The sequence below is a fragment of the Hyaena hyaena genome, unplaced genomic scaffold (assembly GCF_003009895.1).
Source record: "Hyaena hyaena isolate Hyena2069 unplaced genomic scaffold, ASM300989v1 scaffold_386, whole genome shotgun sequence".
Taxonomy (NCBI): Eukaryota; Metazoa; Chordata; class Mammalia; order Carnivora; family Hyaenidae; genus Hyaena; species Hyaena hyaena.
The window spans coordinates 1,251,510-1,263,683 of record NW_024081020.1 but is presented as its reverse complement, the minus strand read 5'-3'; the positions used below and the strand labels follow the sequence as shown (position 1 = coordinate 1,263,683).

The following is a 12,174-nucleotide window of genomic DNA, read 5'->3' as shown; positions in this document are numbered from 1 at the left end:
AAGGTCCGCTCCTCCAGCGGGCCGTGCGGAGGCAGGTTACAGCAAAAGGCAGGAGTCAGTGGTGTAACCTGATGACATCACATTCACAGCAACGTGTTTTTGGGAAAAGAGAAGAACGGTACGGAGCTGGCAATAAAGGACGAGGAGGACATCCCACTTCCAGGCCTGCTCCTGTGAGAACGTAGGGGGGAGGCCAGCACTACTTGAGAGCACTGCAGGGAAAAAACAATGCCTGCAGGAGAAAACCAATTTTGTACTGGAACAAGACTGTAAGGGAAATTCAAGGAAACTAGGGATTTTCAGGAATTCTTGCTGAGGAACCTTGAGTTTCAGAAGGCTCCGTGTAAAGACTTTGAGAGAAGGTCAGAGGTGGGAGATGGGATCAGAAAAATCAATGTGGGTAGAGTCTTAGAGATTAGAATCCACATAATGAGAGGGGGACCCAACAATTCTGGCCTTCTGGGTGACCGATTAAAAAAAAAAAAAAAAACGGGTGGAGGGGCACACGGGGAGATCCATCTCGACGGTCCCAAGGCACAGTGTGATGGAGACGCGAGGTGTGCTGAGGCAGGGGAGGGGGCGTGAGGATCCTGCCGCGAACCGCCAAGGTCCTGGGCTACCTCCTGGCATCCAGGTGGAGCGTGTCGGCTGGCAGAGGGCAGTCTCACGTGAGACACTGCTCTTCGTTTCTGCTTGAAAAGGGCTGCTCGCTTTGGGCAGGACTGCGAGGAGCCAATCCATCTCTGGTAGCCACCAAAAAGAGGCCTTCTCAGAGGAAGACACAGAGCCAGTGGCCCCGCGCTCCTCCAAAATCCACCTCGGGAGTTTCTAACTGGCCCAAATCCAGAGGACTGTTCCTAACTTTTAATAATGTTGTTAAACATAACTAATCTAACAAAAGGAAACGTTACTCTTCTGTGGACTGTAGTGAAGGATGGGCAGTTTACCAGTTTTATGCCTTTGTAATTCTTCACTTACTCCAGAGATTTTATCTTGTACCAACTATCTGCTAAACAATGCTCTACACTCTGGGGACACAGCAGTCTAGATACAAAGCAAGAGTTTATATTTTAGAACAGACATTAAACACATATGTACATTTATAGCATGTTAAAAGGTGTTACGAAAATAAGAAAGAGTAAAGCAGGACGAAGAGGCCTGGAGTACAGTGGAAGTTTCCATTCTAAATAAGATGGTCAGTGCTCCTGGGGGGCTCAGCTGGTTAAGCATCCAACTTCATCTCAGGTCATGATCTCACAGTTGGTGAGTTAGAATCCCGCATCAGGCTCTCAAACGTCAGCAGAGAGCCTGCTTAGGATCCTGTCTCCGTCTCTCTCTCCTCCCCTCCCCCCACAAGCATGCATGCTCTTGTGCTCTCTCTCGCTCTCGCTCTCTCTCTCTCAAAAATAAACATTAAAAAAAAATAGGATAGGGGCGCCTGGGTGGTTCAGTTGGTTGAGCACCTGACTTCAGGTCAGGTCACGAGCTCACGGTCCAGGAGCTCAAGCCCTCCATCGGGCTCTGTTCTGACAGCTCACAGCCTGAAGCCTGCTGCGGATTCTGTGTCTCCCCCTCTCTGTGCCCCTCCCCTCCGTGCAATCTGTCTCTCTCTTTCTCTCTCTCCAAAATAAACAAACATTTTAAAAAATAGGATGATCAAAACAGCTCCTATGCATTATTCCTGACAAAAATAATTTTAATTAAAAAAAAAAATCAATCAACCTTCTAAATCTAACTACCAGTTTACAGAAAATAGAGGACAAAGGAACATGATAAAAAAACAGCCAGAGGATGCAATCAGCATATTTAAAACGAGGGAAACTCTCCACCAGACATTCTAGTGGTTTTCCACAACTTAATTACAAAGAAAAAACAAAAACAAAAAAAGGAGAAATCTGTATACTAAAACTCAGTGTGTATGCTTTCGGCCAAGATAGAGTAAGAGAAACCAGACTGACCCTCTTCCTTGAAACACCCTAAAGAACAGGGGCACCTGGGGGGCTCAGTCAGGTAAGCATCCGACTCTTGATATCAACTCAACACACGATCTCCAGATTCATGAGATCGAGCCCCACATCCGGCTCTGTGCTGATGGCAGAGAGCCTGCTTGGGGTTCTCTCTCTCCCTCTCTCTCTGTCCCTCCTGCTCACTCTCTCAAAATATATAATAAACATTAAAAACATAAGCTTAAAAAACAGAACAAACAAAACATATGAAACAATGGTCTTCCAGTCAATGGCCATCAGGTGACGAAGGACCTGATCAGGTGATCCTTGAGGATGGAAACGAGAAACGACCCTGCCAACTGTCTCAACTTCCTGCTCTGAGGGAGGTTCTAGGCCACAGAGCTGGGAAAGCGAACAGTATTTTACCAAAGACGTGGGGATGGCAAATAAGCATATAAAAAACCAACACTCAGTATTGCTTGTCACTTGAGAAACAGAGGATAAAATAAAACACCACTATACACATATTAGAACATCAAATTAAAAAAAAAAAAGACCGTATCAAACGTTAGGAAGGTTGTAGAGCAACTGAAATTCTTTTTATATACTGTATATATATGTTTTTTAGTTGTTTTCTTAAAGTTTATTTATTTACTTTTGAGAGAGAGTGAGTGAGCACACAAGTGAAGCAGGAGCAGAGATGGGGGTGGGGGGACAGAGACTCCGCACTGCCAGCACAGAGCCTGAATTCGGGGCTTGAACTCAACGAACCATGAGATCATGACGTGAGCCAAAGTCAGACGCTTAACTGACTGAGCCCCTAGGTGCCCTGAGCAACTGGAACTCTTTTTTTTTTCTTTTTTAATTTTTTTTTTATGTTTTATTTATTTCTGAGAGAGACGGACAGCATGAGCAGGGGAGGGTCAGAGAGAGGGAGACACAGAGTCCAAAACAGGCTCCAGCACAGACCCCGATGAGGGGCTCGAACCCACAAACCGTGAGATCAGGACCTGAGCTGAAGTCGGACACTGAACAGACTGCGCCCCCAGGCGCCCCACAACAGGAACTCTCATACACTGTAGGTGGGCATGTAAAGTTGTAAAACCACTTTGAAAAAGTTTGCCATTTCTTACAAACTTAAACATACAACTACTATATGATTCCATTCCTGAGTATTTTACCCAAGATAAAAGAAATCTATGTTCACACACAGACTTGTACCTGAATATTCACAGCAGTTCTGTCACAGCCAAACAACGTCCATCAAGAGGTGAGTGGAAGCCAACTAATCTTTGACAAAGCAGGAAAAAGCATCCACTGGAAAAAAGACAGTCTCTTTAGCACACGGTGTTGGGAGAACTGGGTAGCAACGTGCAGAAGAATGAAACTGGACCACTTTCTCACACCACACACAAAAATAAACTCAAAGTGGATGAAAGACCTAAATGTGAAGACAGGAAACCATCAAAACCCTAGAGGAGAAAGCAGGCAACAACCTCTTTGACCTCAGCCACAGCAATTTCTTGCTCAACACATCTCCAAAGGCAAGGGATTTTAAAAGCAAAAGTGAACTATTGGGACCTCATCAAGATAAAAAGCTTCTGCACAGCAAAGGAAATAATCAATAAAACTAAAACACAACTGACAGAATGGGAAAAGATATCTGCAAATGACATATCGGATAAAGGGTTAGTATCCGAAATCTGTAAAGAACTTACCAAACTCAACACCCAAAAAGCAAAGAATCCAGTGAAGAAATAGACAGAAGACATGAATAGACATCTTTCCAAGGAAGACATGCAGATGGCCAACAGATACATGAAAAGATGCTCAACATCACTCATCATCAGGGAAACACAAATCAAAGCCACAATGAGATACCACCTCACACTGGTCAAAGTGGCTAAAATGAACTCAGGAAACTACAGATGCTGGTAGGGATGTGGAGAAACGGGTAACCTCTTGCACTGTGGTGGGAATGCAAACTAGTGCAGCCATCTGGAAAACTGTATGGAGGGTCCTCAAAAAATTAAAAATAGAACTATCCTATGACCCAGCAATAGCACTACTAGGAATTTACCGAGGGATACAGCAGTGCTGATGCACTGTACCTCAGTGTTTATAGCAGCACCTTCAACAATGGCCAAATCATGGAAGGAGCCCACATGTCCATCAACTGATGAATGGATTAAAAAAGATGTGGTTTATATACACAATGGAATACTACTTGGCAATGAGAAAGAATGAAGTCTGGCCACGTGTAGCAATATGGATGGAACTGGAGGGTATTATGCTGAGTGAAGGAAGTCTGTCAGAGGACAGATATCATGTTTTCACTCATGTGAACTTGAGAAACTTAACAGAAGACCATGGGGGAGGGGACGGGGGAAAAATAGTTACAAACAGAGGGAGGGAGGCAAACCACAAGAGATTCTTAAATACAGAGAACAAACTGAGGGTTGATGGGGGGTGGGGGAGGTAGGGGAAAAAGGGTGATGGGCACTGAGGAGGGCACTTGTTGGGATGAGCACTGGGTGTTGTATATAAGCCAATTTGACAATAAATTTAAAAGAGATGAGTGGATAAAAAAATAAATGCCATATCCATAAAATGTAATACTACTCAGGAATAAAAATAATTGATACATGCAACAATGTGGATGAATGAATCTCAAAATAATTATGCTGAATCAAAGAAGTCAGACAAAATGGAACATAATTTAAGATTCCACTTCTGTAAAACTTCAGAAAATGCAAGCTCATCTACAGTGACAGGGAGAAGATCAGTGCTTGTTCAGAGGAGAGGCAGGTAAGAGGAATTACAAAGAGGCAGGAGGAAACTTTTGGAAATGATAGATATAATCAGTATCTTGAGTGTGGTGATAATTTCACAAGTGGATGCATATGTCAGACTAATCAGAGCGCCTGGGTAACTCAGTCAGCTAAGCATTCGACTCTTGATTTCAGCTCAGGTCATGTTCTCACAGCCATTAGATCGGGCCCGCGTCGGGCTCCACACTGAGCATGGAGCCTGCTTGGGATTCTCCCTCTCTCTCTCTCTCTCTGTCCCTACCTCACTCACACATGCTTGTGCTCTCTCTAAAAATAAACATTTTTAAAAACACTTTAAATGTGAGTTTACTGAATGTCCACTATACCTCAAAAAAGCTATTTAAAAAAAAAATGCAAAATGTGGCTCATGTCTGAATTCTGATTCAAACAAACCAATTGTTTAAAAATAGTTTACTGGAGATTTAATTATACTAAAGAATATTTAATGGTGATTTTTGTGATTAGATTTCTGATGGTGCTCTTTTTATATTTAAAGGCTTTACTTTTTTTTAGAGAAGTTTTAGGTTTACAACAGAGTTGGGAGCACAGTACAGAGATTCCCCACATATGCCTGCTCCCACACACGTACAACACCCCCCACCAGAGTGCTTGCTGCTTACCAGGGATGAACCTCACTGCCACACCGTAATCACACCGGGCTCACATTTCACCTTAGCACCCGTGCTTGGTGTACGTTCTACGGGTTTGGATAAATGTATAATGAAATTACCCAGCATTACTGTGTCATACAGTGTGGATTCGCTGCCCTAAAAATGCTGTGCTCTGCTTAAACTTCCCTCCTCCTACTCTCACCCCTTGGCAACCAGCGATCTTTTCACTGTCTCCACAGTTATGCCTTTTCCAGAACTGTCATAGAGCTGTGATCATACAACATGTACTAGATTGTCTGTAGGTCATATTTTAGAGATAATACACTTACAGATGGAGAGGCACGTAGATCAAGACAGGCCTCACTGAGATGGTAACATCTGAGCAAAGATCGGGGAGAAGCAAAGGAGATAGAGTCATAGTAGTAGTGTCGGACCAGACCGAGTAGGTCTTAGAAGACCACTGTGAGATGCGGGCCACCGTGAGGTTTTAAGTGGGAGAGAAACATACTGACTTACACTTTTTTTTTTTTTAATGTTTTTTATTTATTTCTGAAAGAGAGACAGCATGAGCAGGGGAGGGCGAGAGAGAGAGGGAGATACAGAATCTGAAGCAGCTCCAGGCTCTGAGCTGCCAGCACAGAGCCCGACACCCGGCTCACACCCACACAGTGTGAGATCATGACCTGAGCCGAAGTCGGACACTTAACCACCTGAGCCACCCAGGCGCCCCTGACTTACACTTTATAGAAGCAAGAGACTTACTAGAAGGCTACTGCAGTGATTCAAGTTACAGATGATGGCGGCTTATGGGAGGTCAGCAGCCGGGGAGGTAATGAGAATTACATTCTGCAAACCAATGTAGACGGTCTGTAAGAGGGTCACAAAAATGATATAGGCGGTTCCCATCTTCAAAGAGCAGCAGAGAAGACATCAAAGCTAATAAAGATAGAGAAAGTCTGTAATGGAGGTTAAGTAACACGGTACACATGGGAAGACACACAAGGTGGACCTAACTTAGGGGAGAGACTGGAAAGGAGTCCATAACTATTCTCAATAAATATTGCCTGAATTATTTAAGTTTTTCAATGTTTACTTATTTCTGAGGAAGGGGGGGCAGAGAGAAAGGGAGACACAGAATGTGAAGCAGGCTCCACAGAGCTGTTAGCACAGAGCCCGAAGTGGGGCTCGAACTCATAAACTGCGAGATCACTAACTGAGCCGAAGTTGGCTGCTTAACTAAATGAGCCGCCAGGCGCCCCAATGTTGCCTGAATTATGTGCAGGTATCTCAGTCTCAAAACGCCCATTTTAGTGAATGGCACCATCAGTCATGAAGTCACCCAAGCCAGAAATCCAGAAATTAGTGGGGCCTCCTTGTTCCCCACATCCCATCTACAACTAAAATCTATGTCTATTCCAACAGCCTAAGAGCTTTCAAATCCATCCTCACTTCCTTCCCCTCACTAGAACTTAATTCCATGAGGGCCGAGACGTCAAGTTTGCTCACCATGCCTACAACAATATCTAGAAAAATAGCAGATGCTCATTTAAAAGTTTCTGAATGATGGGGAGCCTGGGTGACTCAGTCGGTTAAATGTCTAACTTCAGCTGAGGTCATAATCTCACAACTCATGAGTTCGAGCCCTCCCATCGCTTGGGATTCTCTCTCTCCCTCTGCCCCTACCCCACTGTGCGCTCTCTCTCAAAATAAATTTAAAAAAAACTTTAAAATAAATAAACAAATAAATAAATAAATAAGCAAGTAAGCAGCTCCTGAGTAGCTCAGTCAGTTGAGCTTCCAACTTCAGCTTAGGTCATGATTTCACCGTTTGTGAGTTCAAGCCCCACGTCGGGCAGAGCCTAGAGCCTGCTTCCAATTCTGTCTCCCTCTCCCTGCCCCTCCCCTGCTGGTGCTGTCTCTCAAAAATAAACAAACATTAAAAAAAATTTTTATTATGGCAAAACTTTTACAATTATTAAATCTGTTTGCTAAACATACAGGATTCATTAATATTCTATTTTTCTACATGTTTAAATTTTTCATTGGCAAAAATAGCAAAGTTACTAATATTTAGGAAATCATGTGTAATATCCTCTGAGAAAAATTCCGTGTTCTCAGACCAGCAAGAAAGAGTGTAACAGCACATTGCTTTCTCCCACGAGTCCCTAAAACCAAGTACAAAAGTGGAATATGTGAAAAGCAAGGTAACAGACATGTCCATAATTATGCTCCTAAAAAGCTAAAACTAAAACACACCTAATCAGGGGCGCCTGGGTGGCTCAGTCGGTTGAGCATCCAACTTCAGCTCATGATCTCACGGTCCACGAGTTCGAGCCCCGTGTCAGGCTGTGTGCTGACAGCTCAGAGCCTAAAGCCTGCTTTGGATTCTGTGCCTCCCTCTCTCTCTGCTCCTTCCCCATTCATGCTCTGTCTCTGTCTCTCAAAAATGAATGTTAAAAAAAAAAAAAATTAAAACACACCTCATCATATCTCATCTTACTTTTCCACAGTGTAATTCCAATTTCATACATGTTCGTGGTTTGTTTCCTTCACAGCAAAACACAGTCGGCCAATGACTACATCTGAGGTCAGGCTTTGAGAATGCCAAATGGTTATCAGCTCTGTCTCAACTGCATCAAAGCCTGTGGGGCCGATGCGCCAAATCACGGGCATCAACGCTTTCCCTTTGCTATCGCTACTTGTTCTTAATAGGGCAGCAAGTGTGGTTTTAGAACTTTTTTTTACAGCAATAAAACTCTTAAAAAATTACCTAGAAACTTAATATGCAAAACTATGTAACAGCCCGGCTCTCCCAGTTCATACCCTACCTTTAACAGGGTACAGGGCCCACGTCCCTGCCCCCCCAACCCCCCGCCCGGCTTCTCGGAGCATGGACGATGCTGCACAAACTGGCAGTGCCACGCAACAACCTGCTGCCAAGCAAGCAGGACACCCATCAGTGGCTCAGGATAGGGGCTCACGGGCTGATCCACACAACGCTAACTGAGCTTAGTACCAATATATGGCCTATGAATGCACCAGATGTTCAAAAATCTAAAAGACATCTAGCTACAAATGACTAGACGACATTACAAATTCTGGGTTTCAAAAGTAATACACACAAATACTCATTTTCCTACATCCCAGCAAGATGGAGTTGGGTCCAAGACAGTCCAGGAATGAGATATTTCCTAAATTATACTTTTCTCAGAAATACACTACAAGTAGTAAGTTTTAAATAACTTACTTTTTTTTTTTTTTTTTAATCAAGTGATCAGCAATGAGTATTCTCCTCATTTCAGGTCAGTCCCAGAAGATGATTGCCATTATTTCACAACTTACTTTTTTTTTTTTTTTAACATGTATTTATTTTTGAGACAGAGACAGAACATGAGTGGGGGGAGGGGAGGATACAGAAGCTGAAGCAGGCTCCAGGCTCCGAGCTGTCTGTCAGTACAGAGCCCAATGCAGGGCTTGAAGTCATGAACTATGAGACCATGACCTGAGCCGAAGTCGAACACTCAACTGCCTGAGCCACCCAGGTACCTCTAAATAATTTACTTTTTAAGGAAGAATGAATTGAAAACAATTATTTGCCTCTGGAAAATTGTGGACTAGAATCATCAAGTTTCAATCAACAGGTAGATCAGACGAAGCACCTGATCACGAATACTGAAATGAATCGTGGCTTTATAAAAACACAAAGTTTGGTATTATGGTTTCTAAAAGCATTATTATTCTTTACTATTACATTTATCATTCATTATTATTACATAATGTTTCCACGAACATAAAACCCAAATTTAAAAGCGTAAAAGCCAAAACAACATCAAGAAGAAACCAAACAGGTTAGGGGCAAAATACATAAAATATCAATGTTTTCTAACAAAAAGGGAATACAACTGGGGCACTGCTCACTCAGTTGGAAGAACATGTGACTCTTGATCTCGGCGTCATGAGTTCGAGCCCCTCACGGGGTGCAGAGATTAAATAAACAGACTTAAAAAAAGAGGAGGGGAGATAGAGCCAATTCATCTGGTTACATTTTATTTACTTATTTATTTTAAGTAAGCTCTACACCAAATGTGGGACTCAAACTCATGACTCTGACATCAAGAGTCACGTGCTCTACCAACTGGGCCAGCCAGGTGCCCCTCTGCTTCCACCTTTTAAAAAAATCTAGACTTTTGTCAAAAGTAGAGTGACATGAACCAGATTTACCCTGCTGTCTCAAACAACTGAAAACTAGACAACTACACGAAGGGACAGTTTTCAAGGCGCTGGACACCGAGCAGCACAGCACAGCGAGCCCGGAGAGATGACAGACAAGTCAATCCTACAACTGAAGAGAGTTTCCAATTGACAGCTTGAGGGGAGGGACTCAGGGCAAGTCAGGCGGTCTCTCTGAGTTGAGGGGCCAGGCTGGGGTCAGGAAAGCCAAGGCAGGCCTGAGCTCTGGGGAAGAACATCCCAGAAGCGAGAAGGCCGTGCACGACCACAGCGCCCGAGTGTGCAGACGGCCCCTCGGGTGCTGACAGCGCGTCCATACACACCCACAAGAAAATGCTTGAAGCCTATGGGTAAAGAATCACCCAAAACAAGAAAAGGGAACAATCCAGGAGGCTCACACATGGCCAAGACAGTGCCGGCCCCCAACAGCCACGTAGAAAACCTCAGAATTCACGGACTGCTGGGTGGAGCACTGACAAGAGTCCTGAGTCGTAGGGGAAATAATTACCCGGACGGAAGGCTGCTGACACTGCCTACCAAAGCTGAGAGATCTGAAACGAACTATTTCTAAGGAACTTAACCACGTCCCAGAAATAAAGCTCAAGAATATTTATAGGAACACAAAAATATCCAGCATCCATCAAAGTAAAATTCATTATGTCTGGCATCCAAATTAAAAACTACCAGACAAGCAAAGAAGCAGGAAAAGGCGACCCATAATGAGGAGAAGAATCAATCAATCAAAGCCAACTGAGAAGTGACAGACAATAGAATTCGTAGACAAAAGCATTAGAACAATTACAACGTATTTCAATGTGTCTAAGACATTAGAGGAAAGACTATGTTAAGCAGAAACATGAACTATATGTATATTTTTTGAAGACCCAAATCAAACTTCTAAGGTATGAAGCCTATAATGTCTGAGATGAAAACCACTGGATGGGATTAGGCAGATCACACACGGTAAACGAAGAGTGAACTGAAAGACACAGCACTAGGGGCGCCTGAGTAGCTCAGTCAGTTAAGCGTCCCACTCTTGATTTCGGCTCAGGTCATGATCTCAAGGTTCATGAGTTCGAGCCCAGAGTCAGACTCCGCACTGACAGCAAGGAGCTTGCTTGGGATTCTCTCTCCCTCTCTCTCTCTGCCCCTCCCCTGCTTGAGTGCATGCTCTAAAATAAATCAACATTAAAAGAAAAAAAGACACAGCAACAGAAACTATTCAGAATGAAACAAAAGACAAACATAGCATCAGTGGGGGAGGGGCTTCAATCAGCCTCTCACACATGTACCTGCACACTTTAAATATGTAGTTAATTATGTCAATTATGCCTCAATAAGGCTGTTTTTAGGAACCTAATCTTTCAAGACAAGGCTGAGCCTTCATACTGCTGACTTTTTAAGTCCTACATTTCTCTTCAATATAGCCATACATCTTAATCATCTTTCTGGCTTAATTAGGTACCAAATAACCACCTCAAAAAATAAAGCTCTCCTAAGCTTTCCATTTCCACCTGTGTTCTCAAGAAACCTCATTATGAATATCTTAATAGTCACATTTATACAAATACCCCAGGGACACCTGGGTGACTCAGTCAGTGGCTTAACCGACTGACTCTTCATTTTGGCTCCTGTCATGATCTTACGGGTTTGTGGATTTGAGTTCCCGGGGATGATGCAGAGCCTGCTTGAGATTCTCTCTCCTCCCTCTCCCTCTCCAAATAAATAAATAAACTTTAAAACAACAACAACAACTACCCAGCTAGAAGAACTGAGTACACAGCCATAGTATTTAATGGCTGCAGCAATATCCCATTTCACTATGCACCTTGATGAAAGAGGCAAAGTTTCTTAGTTATAAAAACTAAAAACAATGAAACTTTCAATTCCTCAGAATCTCTAGATCAATGCTGCCCCATAGAATTTCCCGGGGTAACGGAAATGTTCTGTTCTGCACTATCCAATATGGTAGCCAGTAACTGCACGGTCCTACAGAGCCCCTGAACTGCAGTTCGTGTGACAGAACTGAATTTTTTGTTTTATTTAGATTTTTTTAAGTTATCTCTGTGCCTAATGTGGAGCTGGAATTCATGACCCACCCCAAAATCAAGAGTCGCATGATCTATCAACTGAGCCATCCAGGAACCCCTTATCTAATTTTAATAAAATTAAACTTAAATATTTTCATATAGTAGTGGCTACATTATTGGACAGCTCAAGACAAAAAGAAAATCTATACTGAAATTTTTAAGATTAGAATTTTCTTTTTTTTTTTTGTTTATTTCTGAGAGAGAGAGACAGCGTGAGCAGGGTAGGGTCAGAGAGAGAGGGAGACACAGAATCTGAAGCAGGCTCCAGGCTGTGAGCTAGCTGTCAGCACAGAGCCCGACGCGGGGCTCGAACCCACGAACCGTGAGATCATGACCTGAGCCGAAGTCGGACGCTTAACCGACTGAGCCACCCAGGCGCCCCTAAGATTAGAATTTTCTTTTTTTTTTTTTTTTATTTAATTTTTTTTTAATGTTTTATTTATTTCTACGAGAGAGAGAGAGACAG

General features: G+C 43.1%; 1 protein-coding gene and 1 non-coding gene across 3 annotated transcripts in view; both read right to left on the bottom strand.

The window, feature by feature from the left end:
* The window catches only part of RCOR1 (REST corepressor 1), a 119,509-nt gene that overhangs the window by 94,311 nt on the left and 13,024 nt on the right, over positions 1 to 12,174 (bottom strand). The window lies entirely within an intron of this gene.
* On the bottom strand, positions 8,657 to 8,725 carry LOC120244611. Its single transcript, XR_005531588.1, has one exon. It is a non-coding gene; the product is annotated as a small nucleolar RNA SNORD2 (small nucleolar RNA).